This window comes from Sylvia atricapilla, chromosome 10 (assembly GCF_009819655.1).
Source record: "Sylvia atricapilla isolate bSylAtr1 chromosome 10, bSylAtr1.pri, whole genome shotgun sequence".
NCBI classification, from domain to species: domain Eukaryota; kingdom Metazoa; phylum Chordata; class Aves; order Passeriformes; family Sylviidae; genus Sylvia; species Sylvia atricapilla.
This window is the reverse complement of record NC_089149.1, coordinates 19518621-19535461: the sequence shown is the minus strand read 5'-3', so window position 1 is coordinate 19535461 and position 16841 is coordinate 19518621. Positions and strand designations below refer to the sequence as shown.

The 16841-nt window shown below is 56.7% G+C and overlaps 3 non-coding genes across 3 annotated transcripts; all 3 read left to right on the top strand.

The window, feature by feature from the left end:
• The first annotated feature begins 8587 nt into the window (after positions 1–8587).
• Positions 8588–8669, top strand: TRNAS-AGA (transfer RNA serine (anticodon AGA)). The gene has a single exon. It is a non-coding gene; the product is annotated as a tRNA-Ser (tRNA).
• Positions 8670–9567: 898 nt separating this feature from the next.
• On the top strand, positions 9568–9639 carry TRNAM-CAU (transfer RNA methionine (anticodon CAU)). The gene has a single exon. It is a non-coding gene; the product is annotated as a tRNA-Met (tRNA).
• A 1094-nt stretch (positions 9640–10733) lies between these two features.
• On the top strand, positions 10734–10805 carry TRNAQ-CUG (transfer RNA glutamine (anticodon CUG)). Its single transcript has one exon. It is a non-coding gene; the product is annotated as a tRNA-Gln (tRNA).
• Positions 10806–16841: the final 6036 nt, after the last annotated feature.

Below are 16841 nucleotides of genomic sequence, written 5' to 3'. Positions count from 1 at the left end.
ACGGTGCGCCGGCCTCAGCAGATCTGACCGCAGCGGGAGAGAGGCAGACACAGGCCTGACCCCCCCAGGCCAAGGGAGCCCCCAGAAGAGATGGGAACCCCCGAGGTGCTGAGGGAGCTGCCCACAGCAGCTGACAGAGAGGATCCCACGGCTGTGCTCTGAGGGAAGGAGGTGAGGATGGGGCCCGGCAGGGTCACCACCACCGGCGAAGGCTCGATGTACACCGTGGAGTCAGCGCAGCGGGCCAGGCAGGGCTCACTGCAGCTGCTGGCAAGGGGCGTTGGGCCACAGGGGCCGCAGGGCCGTGGGGGACAGGGTCTGCAGCAAGACATCTCTCGGAGCAGGAGGCAAAGCTGCAACACACAGCACGCAGCCAACAGCCTGCCTCAGCATCACTCTGTCAGTCTCTCTGGCCCCCAGCTCTCTCCAGGGACACATTTGCTCTTCAAAACACACTCGGTGCCTACAGCTCCCACCACCCTCCTGGAGCCCTGCCAGTGGAATGGCACGGCACGGGAAGCCGCCCCACTGCAGGAACAGGAGGCAGCACAGTGGCTTTAAGGCCCCTGTGGAAAGGCTGCTCACAGCCCATCTGCACAGCAGACACGGCTGCCTTAGAGATGTCCGGGCATGCACTGGGACATTCTGTTCCCCCCCGGCAGGGGCAAACCCTGCTGGGCACTCATCCCCCTGAGGCTGAGCCCCACGGATCCCCTCCTGCTGGAACAAAGCCCCCTCTTGCCAGCTGTCCCCAGCCACCAGCGTGGAAAGGCTGACGGCCCTTCTGCAGTTCTGTGTCAGGGCCAAGCGGAGGCAGCCCAAGGATCAGCCTGGGCAGCCTCCATGCCAGCAGTTCAGCCCACAGGGAGGGATGGAGCGGGCTCAGGCTTACCTCGTTCCTTGAGGAGAGGGAGGCCGGAGACCAGGATGCAGAGCCTGGAGCAGAGCAGCCTTTTATGCCGTGTCCCAGAGCCCTGTGGGGCCACAAACATTCCTTGTTCGTGAAACATCCAAACTCCTGGGAGTGGCCATTTGTGAGGCCTTGCTGCTGATGTGGTCCCTGCCTCTTTCATCTCAAATGTTATTCTCCCACTTGGTACAACTCAGAGTCGTGCCATCAGTCTTAGAATCACTTGGGGATGGAATGGACCTTATAATCATCTAGCTCGAGACCCCAGAAATGCCTTCTACATCTTCTCTGGACAACCTGTTCCAGTGTCTCACCCCTCTCAGAGGAAAAGCTTCCTTCCCAATGTGTAATCCAAATACACCTGATTTCATTTTCGAGTAAGTAGCCTTTGCCCCATCCCTACCCACCCTAAGCAATTATCCTCCTCTTTCTTAAATGAATGTCACCTGGTAGCCTCCTCTCCTCTCCTCTCCTCTCCTCTCCTCTCCTCTCCTCTCCTCTCCTCCTGTCCTCACAGGGCAAGGGCTCCAGGTGCCTGATGGTCTGTGTGGCTCCTCTGGACTCAGTGCAGCAGGTCCCTGTGTTTCTCTAGGCTGTGGCTCCTACAGCTGGATGCAGTACCCCAGCCTTGGTGTCATGAGAACCAAGCAGAGCAGGACAATCCACTCCCTTGGCCTGCTGCCACACGGCTCTGGATGCAGCCCGGAATACTATTGGATTTTTGCACGGGGCTGCTAGCAGGCAGTGCAGGTTCCTGTTCAGTATTTCAGCCACCAGAATCTGCAAATCCACCTCCAGAGGGCCGCTCCCAACCCGCTCATGGCCCAGCCTGTGTCCATGTTTGGGATTTCCTGGACCTTGGCACTTCACCTTCTTGGACTTCATGAGGTTTGCAGAGACCCACCTCTCCAGGTCCCTCAGGATGGCATCCCTTCTTCTAGAGCATCAAGCCCATCACTCAGCTCAGTGCCATCCACAAACTTGCTGGGGATGCACTCAATTGCTCCCCCCATGTCTCCCAACAAGGTGTTAAATATTCCTGGTCCCATTACCAAACCCTGAGAAACCACACTCGTCCCTGCTTGGACACCACTTGAGTTGGACATCGAGCTCTTGACCACAAGTCCTTGAGTGCTGCCATCCATCCAATTCCATATGCAGCGAGTGGCCAGCCCCCCTGAAATCCACGTCACTCCTGTTGAGAGAGAAAGATGCAAAGAGCAGGCCCAGCAGTGCCTCTCCTCTGGTCAGGCTCTCCACTTCCCCCTGTAGTGGGAAGTGCTCCTCAACACACTCCAGGAGTCCCCAGGACTGCTGGCACTGCCCCGTGCCACTTTGCCAGCAGATGACTGAGTGGTTTAAGTTCCTGTCAGGAGCAGGCCCAAGTGAGTGGGCCATGTCCCAATGTCCAAACGATCCGTCTGTGTCCCAGAAGCACGAGGCCAATTGGCTCAGAGGTCTGAGGCCGGAGTGGAGGAAGACTGGAGGGGGTTTGTGTCACAAGGATTGCCTTTCCCACTTTGCCCTCTTCCTGGGGACTGCAGCCATCCATCACGGTGGAATCTAGCCCTGAGAGACACCGTGAGTGAGCCCTCAAGTGCAGTTGGTGCAGGTGCACCAGCCAGCCCTGAGACACAATTCTCCCCAGGGGAGATTTTGTCAAAGAGCAGACGGTGGGTAAACTCTGGCCGTAGGTCAAGGCTGCACAGTCCTGTGGAGAAGAAGAGATGCACCTCTGCAGGGCTGTGGCAAAGCTCAGTGGCAAAGCAGGATGACTGTGGGCTGGAGGGAAGCTCCTCATGGAGAGGAGTGAGGAGCACGAGGGCCTGGCTCCCTGTTACCGCTTATCGTTCCCTGCTGCAGCCTGTGTTTATGCCCAGGAGCCTGGGGAACACAGGCAGATTCCCAGCCAAGAGGAGAAAGCCAAGGACTCAATGAACTGTCTCTCAAAGGACTTCTCTAAGGGAATCTCCACAGCCGTGTGTCCCCTGAAAACTAAACAAGGCCCTCATGCAGTTTACAAGCAGAGCTCTGGCCCCAGCTTGGGAAATTGGGATCCTCTAGAAAACCAGGAAATCAACACGCAGCATGGTGACCAAAGGCGTGCCTACGTCTGTCCCTGAAAGACAAATTGGCCCATTTGCTCTGACACAAATTGACCCACTCTGCTGAGTGTGTCCAGCACAAGGCTGGGATCTGGATGTGGGAGTCACTGTGATGTGGAAGAGTTGGGAAAATCCATGAGCTTCAGGCAAACCTGAATCATCCTGATGTGCAAAGGAGTGCACATGGTGGCCTGGACTCAGGCATTCCAGGGATACCAGAGCACCCTCTGCATCCTCTTGCCTCCAAAACTTCAGCCTTTGTCTGGGGCATTTCCAGACATTTTAGGAACAGTCGCAAAAGGCACTGCCAGTGCACCAGGCAGAACAAAAGGGCTGCAGCACCTGACACCTGTGGGGAGGCCGAGGGCACTGCACTTGTGCAACCTGGTGGAGATGAGCAAGGGGTGGAGGGGAGCCTGGAGCTGCTGTCTCCACCACCCCCTGCAGGTTCTGGAGAGAATGAAGCCAGACTCTCCAGAGAGGTGCACTGTCAAAGGGCAAGAGGCAGCAATCACAAATTGCAAGAAAGGAAATCCCTGGGGGAAGATAAGGGACAGACCTGGGAGAGCTGCACAAGGGATAGCGACCTCTTTCTTCAGCTGTGTCAGGGCTTAGAAGTCAGCAGGACAAGGCCCGGAGCCTGCAGAGGAGCCAGGGCACTTTGATCTGCCCAGAGCAGTTGATAGGAGCACAAGACCTCCAGAGCTCCATCCACGCCTTCTGGGGTTGGTCTGGGCTACTCTGAGTCACTACAGCCCGTGAGCAGCATCCAAAAGAGCATGCCTTGGGAGACAGCAAATGCAGGAGATTGCAGAGAAGCAGCAGGTGATCCATGCATGGGGAGAGAAGGTGGGGAAATACCCTCCATGGCAGCAGAACACTGAGCATATGGCCTCTGTTATCCCTTGGGCACCTGAGTCTGTGGCACCCAGTCCACTGAAGTCCACACGGGGTGACTCAGGTTGGCCTGGAGCTCAGGGATTTTCCCAGCTCTTGCACATCACGATGACACCCATGTGCTCTGGGAGACTGATCCAGTGTCCCTTTGAAATGTAAAATGCATGGAATGGGAAACCCCATCCCTGACCCGGAAACAAAGAGCCATGGGCTTTGGGCTCCCTGCCCTCAGCCTTTTCCCCCAAGCCACCATCCAGGTCTCTGGGCCCTGGGATGAGCACGCTGAGCAAAACAGGTCAGTGTGGCTGTGGGTCTGTTTCAGGGAAGGACGCGGCATCTCTTTGATCCCCAAAGCAGGCCGTCCTGCTGCCTGTGGACTGTAAGCAAGTTCCCCATGGCTGTCACTCAGGCCTGCAGGGGACATCTTTGCAGCTGAACATGCACTTTCCTTGCCACTGAGCTTTGCCACCTCCCTGCACAGTTGGGTCTCTTCCCCGCTATGGGGTTGTGCAGGGTTGGCTCTCTGCCTCAACTGCCCACACAGTCTTCTGGATGTCTGTGATGAGCCACGGAAGAAATGGCTCTCAGGGTTAGCCTGAGTGCCTGCACTGAAAGCTCCTGAGAGCTGACCTGAGGTGGCTCTTCACGGCTGAATTTGACTGTAACTGGAGCCACATTCAACATCAATTCATTTCAACTCACCTTCTCCACTGGCCTGAGACCTCCAAGTCAAGTGGTCTTAGGAAGCTGTGACACATATGAATCATTCCCAGATTGGGTGCTGTGGAATTGGTGAAAACTGCCTGAGATGAAAGAGGCAGGGACCTCATCAGCAGCAAGGCCTCACAAATGGCCACTCCCAGGAGTTGAATGTTTCACGAACAAGGAATGTTTGTGGCCCCACAGGGCTCTGGGACACGGCATAAAAGGCTGCTCTGCTCCAGGCTCTGCATCCTGGTCTCCGGCCTCCCTCTCCTCAAGGAACGAGGTAAGCCTGAGCCCGCTCCATCCCTCCCTGTGGGCTGAACTGCTGGCATGGAGGCTGCCCAGGCTGATCCTTGGGCTGCCTCCGCTTGGCCCTGACACAGAACTGCTGAAGGGCCGTCAGCCTTTCCACGCTGGTGGCTGGGGACAGCTGGCAAGAGGGGGCTTTGTTCCAGCAGGAGGGGATCCGTGGGGCTCAGCCTCAGGGGGATGAGTGCCCAGCAGGGTTTGCCCCTGCCATGGGGGAACAGAATGTCCCAGTGCATGCCCGGACATCTCTAAGCCAGCCATGTCTGCTGTGCAGATGGGCTGTGAGCAGCCTTTCCACAGGGGCCTTAAAGCCACTGTGCTGCCTCCTGTTCCTGCAGTGGGGCGGATTCCCGTGCCATTCCACTGGCAGGGCTCCAGGAGGGTGGTGGGAGCTGTAGGGCACCGAGTGTGTTTTGAAGAGCAAATGTGTCCCTGGAGAGAGCTGGGGGCCAGAGAGACTGACAGAGTGATGCTGAGGCAGGTTGTTGGTGCGTGCTGTGTGTTGCAGCTTTGCCTCCTGCTCCGAGAGATGTCTTGCTGCAGACCCTGTCCCCCACGGCCCTGCGGCCCCTGTGGCCCAACGCCCCTTGCCAGCAGCTGCAGTGAGCCCTGCCTGGCCCGCTGCGCTGACTCCACGGTGTACATCGAGCCTTCGCCGGTGGTGGTGACCCTGCCGGGCCCCATCCTCACCTCCTTCCCTCAGAGCACAGCCGTGGGATCCTCTCTGTCAGCTGCTGTGGGCAGCTCCCTCAGCACCTCGGGGGTTCCCATCTCTTCTGGGGGCTCCCTTGGCCTGGGGGGGTCAGGCCTGTGTCTGCCTCTCTCCCGCTGCGGTCAGATCTGCTGAGGCCGGCGCACCGTCCCCTTTGTCCCTGCCTAAGGGGCCCGTCTCTTTCCCTCCCTGACCCCTGCACACGTGTTCCTTGCTCTCTCTTCTGTGACGCTGCTCTTGCTCCTTCCCATTAAAGCCTTTGTGCAGCAATGTTTGTGAGCTGTGGTCCTTCGTTCTCCTCGTCCATCAGCTGCCCCCTGCTCTGGCAGGGTGAGCACTGGCTGCTCCTCTGAGCTTACCCGCAGCTCCACCAAGAACTCTCAGCAATTACACCAGAGCACCAAAGCCCCAGTCTCTGAGCTTGAGTCTGGAACCTGGAGATCATGGCCCTGCAGAGCCCTGTACCACTTTCTTCCTTATTGAAGTTAATAGGGGTATTTTGAGTGACTTTACAATCCTGTCAAAGGCATAGCAAAATCAATCTTCTCTCTTCTCTTGCTGATGTTGGGATTTGCCAGTGGGATGGGGACAGGATTGTGAGCTGGAAAGGAGGAAAAGCACTTCTTCTTTTCATGGCTGGAGACATAGGCAGTGTGGCTTCAACAAAATTTGATGGCAAAATTCAAAAATGAAAAGGATGCCAAAGGGTTTAGCATCACTTGATCCACACTCACAGCCAGAACTTAATTACAAATTCATAGTAACAACCTTCATACCATTATCAATTCCATCATTCTCCGTCTCTGTCTCACACACACACTTTCTGTATTTAGGTGTGTAAATGTAGCTATTGAAAATGCCCCTGGAGCTCAGTGAAATACTCACATCAGGTCCCTTTGCATTTCTCAACCAAGCGTGGGCTCTGCTGCAAGGCGTGTGGGGGGAATGTGTGTGTGGATCAAACCAGGCCTCATCACCACTGATGGTCTTTTGAGTAGCCCAGCTTCACACTTCTCAATATGCAAGAGATGTTTCACCCAGAGAGAGATGCTGGCAGAGGCTGCTGTGGTCCAGGAGGCCTCCAGGAGCCTCCCTCAGGACACAGCTGTTTATGGGCTCACAAGAGGATTTGCTTTTGTCATCACAGATGGAACCTTCTGTTCCATCTGTGTCATAATCCCTGGTGGTAACTCCTGGAAAGAATTCCCAAGACACTCGGACAGTGTTTCCAAAAGTGCAGCTACAGTGGTGGTCTTCCATTTGGGCTACCATTCCTGGAGACAGTGTTCCAAGGCTGTCCTGGGATGACTGGTTATCCTTTGCTCCCCACCGTGGCTCAGGCTGCTCAGGGGAGGCTGATGCTGCTGTTATGGTCAGGGCTGTTCCCAGCTGTGTCATGCAACAGCCCCTGCTGTGCTGAGGGGCCTTTCAGTGCCCAGCTGGTTTGCTTGAGGGGATGCTTCCTCTTGCAGCTGCTTCTGTCAAGGCTTGTCAGAGGGAGGAGCAGATGAGAGGGTGAATGAGCACAGCCACAGGGCAGGGTGTCCCAGATGCCTGGCTCAGGCCAAGGAGCACAGAGCTGCAGCAGGAGCCTCTGGGGCTGTGCCCCTCAGGCCTCTGGAACGTGGCCCCAGGGGCCCATCTGCCTCCTCCAGGGTCCCAGCTACAAATGTGGGGTGGAGCTGTGCTGGTGAAATCCTCCCCCTCTCCTTTTTCTGGTTGCACTGAGATCTGAGAAATGCCGGTTGGGCCTTAGGCTTGGAAAGAGCACCTGGTCTCAGCTCTTCCTGAGCTCACCAGAAACACTGTCTCTTCCCAAGAACTGCTGTCTAACAGGCTCCTGTTTTCCTTATGATCAGTCTTGGAAAATAGTTCTGTTGCCTGAACGCCGTAACATTCCTGTTCTCACACTTCCAGAGAAAGTGCCAACACAAACTGTGACCAGGGTGAAACGTGGTTACGACTGAAGGCCACTCTCCTGCAACCCTATAGACAGTGGTCCAAAAGGAGACCATTTGAGCTCTCCTGCACCGCAGCAGGCTGTGGCCAGCCATGTCCCTCTGAGTGGGATGACTCTCAGAGCCAGTGAACCCTCAGGGTCGCTGTCCTCGGAGGATCGCTGAACAACAACGAGTCCCAAGCTGACACCCTCACTCCTTGAGTCCTGGAGTTTTGCCCATCAGGAGATGCCAAGGCATCCAAAGTGAGTGTTTCACTGACCACTGAGGGGAAGTTTTCTCAGGTACTCTGCTTGCACTGACTCCTCAGGCCTGCATGCATGCACGTGTGCTTATAGTCTAGCAAATGTGGGAGAAATACTGCTTTCTTAGATGTTTAAATACCTGGGCTATCTAAGTAAGTTAGGCCTGTAAGTAAGGTTAAGTTACAGTTACAGACTCACCTAAATGCTGCTAAGTGATGTTCTTCTTCTGAGTTACTAAGTATAACTTTGAAGTTATAGTCAGATTAAATGCAATTAAGAGCTTTTTCTCTGTCAAATTTTAAGGCTAAAATATTAATGAAGTGTATAGCTAAGGTATAAGTGAAGTTAAAATACTGTTAAGTTTGAGTGCTGTCAAGCTTTTAGGCCGTGTTTCCACATACGTTTGCCCTCACTGTCTTTGATCACACACACACAGACACACACTCTCATCCCAGCCCCTTGATAGTTCTCGGTTAATTTGATTGCTTGGATTTTGTTTGGTTTTGTTGTTGGTTGTTTTTCCTTGTTGTGCCTCAACTGTCCTGTAAGTAGTAAAATGCATCCGGCCAAGGAAGTTTGTTGTGCTTTCCTTGAATAGTAAATCTGGGTTTTGCTGATGGCCTTGCCAGTGATTCCTGGAGCAATCTCCAAGAGGGGTTTGTAACAGGAGGCTCAGGCTGGAGTGCCCGGGCGTCGGTGTGGTGGCCCAGGGTTTGTGATGAGCAGGGCAGGGAGGGCTGGAGCAGGTAGTTGTGGCCGAGTGGTGAAGGCGATGGACTAGAAATCCATTGGGGTTTCCCCGCGCAGGTTCGAATCCTGCCAACTACGGGGCACACGCCCCTTTTGGGCTCTGGCTGCAAGGGAGGAGCTGCTGCAGCCTTGCCTGGCTCCTGAGGGCCCTTCTTCAGGGCAAGCAGAAGCCTGAGGGTCACAGGTAAGGGCAGGCGACAGAAGCCCATTGCTGCTGCCAGCTCCATGCCCTGCAGCCAAGACACTCGCTCTGGGGGAAGCCCTGCAAGGGAAAAGAAGCTCAGAGACCTTGTCAGCATCAATGAGGAAGGAAAAGGAAAATGCAGAGCAGCACCTGGAACTGATGAGCATTTCATCACCCTGCACTAGCACCCGGGGCGGGGCGGGGGGGCGGGGGGAAAGGCAAGGAGCTGCAGCTTGACAACCTGCTTGGCACAGAGTGCCTAGAGCTCTCAGCTTTTACTGCCTGGTGACCATGAGCAGCACTGAGCTGAGACAGCAGAATCTGCACGGCTAAAAGAGGAGAATTCCTGCTGTTGGCAATTCCAAGCAAAGACAAGCCGTGTCCCTCCTTGGGCAGCAAAGAACTGAACTGTCGGGCAGGTGCGGTCGTGCAGCGTGCTGGGAGCGGAGCTGGATTTGTGGGCAGGGCTGCAGGCGTCGGGATGTGGCTGGATTTCAGGTGCCCTCATGTGTAGGAAGGCCCAAGGCTGCAGGCTGCCTCCGGGGGTGCCTTGAGCACGTGCAGCGGTGGCGGCGTGGGTGGTCACAGGGCAAGTGTCTGTGCAGGGCTTTGTTTGGGAGGTGTGGGAGACGGGCAAGGGCAGGCCCTGGAGGTGTGGAGCGACCGGCCAAGGGAGATGAATTATTCCGGGAGTGTATTTGGTGGGGCAGAGAGGCAGGGAGGCAGGGAGGGCCAGCAGTGGCCGGCAGCACGAGGCCGCAGTGAGGGCAGTGGCAGGCAGGCCTCAGGAGGAGCAGAGTGGCGCAGCGGGAGCGTGCTGGGCCCATAACCCAGAGGTCGATGGATCGAAACCATCCTCTGCTAAGGCACTTTTTTCACCGCCGATGCACCGCTGCTGGGGCACGTGACACGGGACTTGTGTTCCAGACCTGCAGTGGCTCCCTTATGAGCACCCAGCGCTGTGAGTTTCCAAGGCCACGTGTCAGAGCCAGAGGAACGCAGGCACATGGCAGGAGCTGGAGCTGGAGCTGGGGAGTGTGCCGGGGGCTGGAAGGAGGGGGCAGCCAGGGTGAGAGGTGCAGGAGCACAGCTGTCAGGTGGCAGTGCAGGAGGCGGTGCCCGTGGGCACTGGAGGAGCAGGAGGCAGCACAGGCTGTGGCTGGCAGGAGCAGGGAGCAGCAGAGCTGCGGGAGCCCTGTGGGGCAGTGCTTGGCAGAGCTGCTTTCCAAGCAGGCGAGAAGGGCTCGGTCATTCCTGGCCAAGGCAGACCAGGCTTTTCCTTCAGCCTGGCTCCACACGGCCTGGCCTCTCCTGGTCCCGAGCAGCACAGCTTCATCCCTCTGCACACTCTTCTCCCACAGATGATCGGCTGAGCCACTGCTCCTGCTCCCACAGCCGTGCCTCCTGCCCAGGACTCTGGGCACCTCCCAGCCCACAAGGCACAGACTGGCTTTGAGCCAGGTGGGCCCTGGCACAAGCAGACTGCAGGAGCTGGTGTGTCACCTGTCCTTTCTCCTTGCCTCTGCCGCCTCTTTCCTGGGGTGCCCAAAGGGTCTTTCTTCAGCTCTTGTAGAGATGGGTCGATGTTTCCCTCTCCTTAGTCCTGAAGGAGCTGGAGGGGCTTGAGCTGGAGAAGACAAGGCACAGGGGCCTCTGCTGTGTGCTGGTGACTTCCCAAGGCCTGGCCTGAGTCAGAAAGAGCTTGTTACCGTCTGGGAAAGACAAGATTCTGGGAATTTGGAGCGTGGCACTTGTAAGAGAGGCCATGGCAGGCTTGCAGAAGGAGCTGTGTGGCTGCCCTGAAGGGAGGTGTGCTTAGAGAGTGCCTGGGGGCCGTGCAGGAATGCTGCACTTGGTGATAGGTGTCCGAGGCGATGGAGAGACAGGCAGCCTCAGCCAGGGGCATAAGGCTGAGCGAGGCTTGGCTGAATGTGGGGCCAGAAATGACATGAGCAGAAGGTCCCATGGTGTAATGGTGAGCACTCTGGACTCTGAATCCAGTGATCTGAGTTCAAATCTCAGTGGGACCTCAGCCTTTTTGTCCCCTCAGGCCTTCCCTCAGCATGCTCACACCCTCACAGCTCTGCTCTGCTGCTGGGTCACTTGTGGACTGTTCTCTGATGAATCACACACAGCTGAGCTGGAGACCACCCACTCCAAATGGGGCAGGCACAGGAGGCTGCTCTGGGGCTCTTGGCTCCTGTGTCAGATGCAAAAAAGGAGGCAAGACACACACTCTGGGCAGCACGTTCCAGGTTGGGCCCTTCCCACAGTGACAGCAGCTTACTCTGTGTGGCATTACTTGTGTGCCCTGTCCACTGCTCCTTCCTTGCTCCTTTCATCTGCGGCTTCTTTTCCTCTCTTCCCTGCCAATTTCTTTCCATTGCTCTGCAATCAGTCCAAGGACATCTACCAACACTGGGCAGCTCCCCACCGTTGGGGTTCCATTTGTTGCCATGAGAGGGGGAAGGATCTTCCCTGCAGAGCAGGTGGCAGCTGATGGACGAGGAGAACGAAGGACCACAGCTCACAAACATTGCTGCACAAAGGCTTTAATGGGAAGGAGCAAGAGCAGCGTCACAGAAGAGAGAGCAAGGAACACGTGTGCAGGGGTCAGGGAGGGAAAGAGACGGGCCCCTTAGGCAGGGACAAAGGGGACGGTGCGCCGGCCTCAGCAGATCTGACCGCAGCGGGAGAGAGGCAGACACAGGCCTGACCCCCCCAGGCCAAGGGAGCCCCCAGAAGAGATGGGAACCCCCGAGGTGCTGAGGGAGCTGCCCACAGCAGCTGACAGAGAGGATCCCACGGCTGTGCTCTGAGGGAAGGAGGTGAGGATGGGGCCCGGCAGGGTCACCACCACCGGCGAAGGCTCGATGTACACCGTGGAGTCAGCGCAGCGGGCCAGGCAGGGCTCACTGCAGCTGCTGGCAAGGGGCGTTGGGCCACAGGGGCCGCAGGGCCGTGGGGGACAGGGTCTGCAGCAAGACATCTCTCGGAGCAGGAGGCAAAGCTGCAACACACAGCACGCACCAACAACCTGCCTCAGCATCACTCTGTCAGTCTCTCTGGCCCCCAGCTCTCTCCAGGGACACATTTGCTCTTCAGAACACACTCGGTGCCTGCAGCTCCCACCACCCTCCTGGAGCCCTGCCAGTGGAATGGCACGGCACGGGAAGCCGCCCCACTGCAGGAACAGGAGGCAGCACAGTGGCTTTAAGGCCCCTGTGGAAAGGCTGCTCACAGCCCATCTGCACAGCAGACACGGCTGCCTTAGAGATGTCCGGGCATGCACTGGGACATTCTGTTCCCCCATGGCAGGGGCAAACCCTGCTGGGCACTCATCCCCCTGAGGCTGAGCCCCACGGATCCCCTCCTGCTGGAACAAAGCCCCCTCTTGCCAGCTGTCCCCAGTCACCAGCGTGGAAAGGCTGACGGCCCTTCAGCAGTTCTGTGTCAGGGCCAAGCGGAGGCAGCCCAAGGATCAGCCTGGGCAGCCTCCATGCCAGCAGTTCAGCCCACAGGGAGGGATGGAGCGGGCTCAGGCTTACCTCGTTCCTTGAGGAGAGGGAGGCCGGAGACCAGGATGCAGAGCCTGGAGCAGAGCAGCCTTTTATGCCGTGTCCCAGAGCCCTGTGGGGCCACAAACATTCCTTGTTCGTGAAACATCCAAACTCCTGGGAGTGGCCATTTGTGAGGCCTTGCTGCTGATGAGGTCCCTGCCTCTTTCATCTCAGGCAGTTTTCACCAATTCCACAGCACCCAACCTGGGAATGATTCATATGTGTCACAGCTTCCTAAGACCACTTGACTTGGAGGTCCCAGGCCAGTGGAGAAGGTGAGTTGAAATGAATTGATGTTGAATGTGGCTCCAGTTACAGTCAAATTCAGCCGTGAAGAGCCACCTCAGGTCAGCTCTCAGGAGCTTTCAGTGCAGGCACTCAGGCTAACCCTGAGAGCCATTTCTTCCGTGGCTCATCACAGACATCCAGAAGACTGTGTGGGCAGTTGAGGCAGAGAGCCAACCCTGCACAACCCCATAGCGGGGAAGAGACCCAACTGTGCAGGGAGGTGGCAAAGCTCAGTGGCAAGGAAAGTGCATGTTCAGCTGCAAAGATGTCCCCTGCAGGCCTGAGTGACAGCCATGGGGAACTTGCTTACAGTCCACAGGCAGCACCACGGCCTGCTTTGGGGATCAAAGAGATGCCGCGTCCTTCCCTGAAACAGACCCACAGCCACACTGACCTGTTTTGCTCAGCGTGCTCATCCCAGGGCCCAGAGACCTGGATGGTGGCTTGGGGGAAAAGGCTGAGGGCAGGGAGCCCAAAGCCCACGGCTCTTTGTTTCCGGGTCAGGGATGGGGTTTCCCATTCCATGCATTTTACATTTCAAAGGGACACTGGATCAGTCTCCCAGAGCACATGGGTGTCATCGTGATGTGCAAGAGCTGGGAAAATCCCTGAGCTCCAGGCCAACCTGAGTCACCCCGTGTGGACTTCAGTGGACTGGGTGCCACAGACTCAGGTGCCCAAGGGATAACAGAGGCCATATCCTCAATGTTCTGCTGCCATGGAGGGTATTTCCCCACCTTCTCTCCCCATGCATGGATCACCTGCTGCTTCTCTGCAATCTCCTGCATTTGCTGTCTCCCAAGGCATGCTCTTTTGGTGGCTGCTCACGGGCTGTAGTGACTCAGAGTAGCCCAGACCAACCCCAGAAGGCGTGGATGGAACTCTGGAGGTCTTGTGCTCCTATCAAGTGCTCTGGGCAGATCAAAGTACCCTGGCTCCTCTGCAGGCTCCGGGCCTTGTCCTGCTGACTTCTAAGCCCTGACACAGCTGAAGAAAGAGGTCGCTATCCCTTGTGCAGCTCTCCCAGGTCTGTCCCTTATCTTCCCCCAGGGATTTCCTTTCTTGCAATTTGTGATTGCTGCCTCTTGCCCTTTGACAGTGCACCTCTCTGGAGAGTCTGGCTTCATTCTCTCCAGAACCTGCAGGGGGTGGTGGAGACAGCAGCTCCAGGCCCCCCTCCACGCCTTGCTCATCTCCACCAGGTTGCACAAGTGCAGTGCCCTCGGCCTCCCCACAGGTGTCAGGTGCTGCAGCCCTTTTGTTCTGCCTGGTGCACTGGCAGTGCCTTTTGCGACTGTTCCTAAAATGTCTGGAAATGCCCCAGACAAAGGCTGAAGTTTTGGAGGCAATAGGAGGCAGGAGGTGCTCTGGTATCCCTGGAATGCCTGAGTCCAGGCCACCATGTGCACTCCTTTGCACATCAGGATGATTCAGGTTTGCCTGAAGCTCATGGATTTTCCCAACTCTTCCACATCACAGTGACTCCCACATCCAGATCCCAGCCTTGGGCTGGACACACTCAGCAGAGTGGGTCAATTTGTGTGGGAGCAAATGGGCCAATTTGTCTTTCAGGGACAGACGTAGGCATGCCTTTGATCACCTTGCTGCGTGTTGATTTCCTGGTTTTCTAGAGGATCCCAATTTCCCAAGCTGGGGCCAGAGCTCTGCTTGTAAACTGCATGAGGGCCTTGTTTAGTTTTCAGGGGACACACGGCTGTGGAGATTCCCTTAGAGAAGTCCTTTGAGAGACAGTTCATTGAGTCCTTGGCTTTCTCCTCTTGGCTGGGAATCTGCCTGTGTTCCCCAGGCTCCTGGGCATAAACACAGGCTGCAGCAGGGAACGATAAGCGGTAACAGGGAGCCAGGCCCTCGTGCTCCTCACTCCTCTCCATGAGGAGCTTCCCTCCAGCCCACAGTCATCCTGCTTTGCCACTGAGCTTTGCCGCAGCCCTGCAGAGGTGCATCTCTTCTTCTCCACAGGACTGTGCAGCCTTGACCTACGGCCAGAGTTTACCCACCGTCTGCTCTCTGTCAAAATCTCCCCTTGGGAGAATTGTGTCTCAGGGCTGGCTGGTGCACCTGCACCAACTGCACTTGAGGGCTCACTCAAGGTGTCTCTCAGGGCTAGATTCCACCGTGATGGATGGCTGCAGTCCCCAGGAAGAGGGCAAAGTGGGAAAGGCAATCCTTGTGACACAAACCCCCTCCAGTCTTCCTCCACTCCGGCCTCAGACCTCTGAGCCAATTGGCCTCGTGCTTCTGGGACACAGATGGATCGTTTGGACATTGGGACATGGCCCACTCACTTGGGCCTGCTCCTGACAGGAACTTAAACCACTCAGTCATCTGCTGGCAAAGTGGCACGGGGCAGTGCCAGCAGTCCTGGGGACTCCTGGAGTGTGTTGAGGAGCACTTCCCACTACAGGGGGAAGTGGAGAGCCTGACCAGAGGAGAGGCACTGCTGGGCCTGCTCTTTGCATCTTTCTCTCTCAACAGGAGTGACGTGGATTTCAGGGGGGCTGGCCACTCGCTGCATATGGAATTGGATGGATGGCAGCACTCAAGGACTTGTGGTCAAGAGCTCAATGTCCAACTCAAGTGGTGTCCAAGCAGGGATGAGTGTGGTTTCTCAGGGTTTGGTAATGAGACCAGGAATATTTAACACCTTGTTGGGAGACATGGGGGGAGCGATTGAGTGCATCCTCAGCAGGTTTGTGCATGGCACTGAGCTGAGTGATGGGCTTGATGCTCTAGAAGAAGGGATGCCATCCTGAGGGACCTGGAGAGGTGGGTCTGTGCAAACCTCATGAAGTCCAAGAAGGTGAAGTGCCAAGGTCCAGGAAATCCCAAACACGGACAGAAGCTGGGCCATGAGCGGGTTGGGAGGGGCCCTGTGGAGGTGGATTTGCAGATTCTGGTGGCTGAAATACTGAACAGGAACCTGCACTGCCTGCTAGCAGCCCCGTGCAAAAATCCAATAGTATTCCAGGCTGCATCCAGAGCCGTGTGGCAGCAGGCCAAGGGAGGGGATTGTCCTGCTCTCCTTGGTTCTCATGACACCAAGGCTGGGGTACTGCATCCAGCTGTCGGAGCCACAGCCTAGAGAAACACAGGGACCTGCTGCACTGAGTCCAGAGGAGCCACATAGACCATCAGGCACCTGGAGCCCTTGCCCTGTGAGGATAGGAGGAGAGGAGAGGAGAGGAGAGGAGAGGAGGCTACCAGGTGACATTCATTTAAGAAAGAGGAGGATAATTGCTTAGGGTGGGTAGGGATGGCGCAAAGGCTACTTTCTTGAAAATGAAATCAGGTGTATTTTGATTACATATTGGGAAGGAAGCTTTTCCTCTGAGAGGGGTGAGACACTGGAACAGGTTGTCCAGAGAAGATGTAGAAGGCATTTCTGGGGTCTCGAGCTAGATGATTTTAAGGTCCATTCCATCCCCAAGTGATTCTAAGACTGATGGCACGACTCTGAGTTGTACCAAGTGGGAGAATAACATTTGAGATGAAAGAGGCAGGGACCACATCAGCAGCAAGGCCTCACAAATGGCCACTCCCAGGAGTTTGGATGTTTCACGAACAAGGAATGTTTGTGGCCCCACAGGGCTCTGGGACACGGCATAAAAGGCTGCTCTGCTCCAGGCTCTGCATCCTGGTCTCTGGCCTCCCTCTCCTCAAGGAACGAGGTAAGCCTGAGCCCGCTCCATCCCTCCCTGTGGGCTGAACTGCTGGCATGGAGGCTGCCCAGGCTGATCCTTGGGCTGCCTCCGCTTGGCCCTGACACAGAACTGCTGAAGGGCCGTCAGCCTCTCCACGCTGGTGACTGGGGACAGCTGGCAAGAGGGGGCTTTGTTCCAGCAGGAGGGGATCCGTGGGGCTCAGCCTCAGGGGGATGAGTGCCCAGCAGGGTTTGCCCCTGCCGTGGGGGAACAGAATGTCCCAGTGCATGCCCGGACATCTCTAAGGCAGCCGTGTCTGCTGTGCAGATGGGCTGTGAGCAGCCTTTCCACAGGGGCCTTAAAGCCACTGTGCTGCCTCCTGTTCCTGCAGTGGGGCGGCTTCCCGTGCCATTCCACTGGCAGGGCTCCAGGAGGGTGGTGGGAGCTGTGGGCACCGAGTGTGTTTTGAAGAGCAAATGTGTCCCTGGAGAGAGCTGGGGGCCAGAGAGACTGACAGAGTGATGCTGAGGCAGGTTGTTGGTGCGTGCTGTGTGTT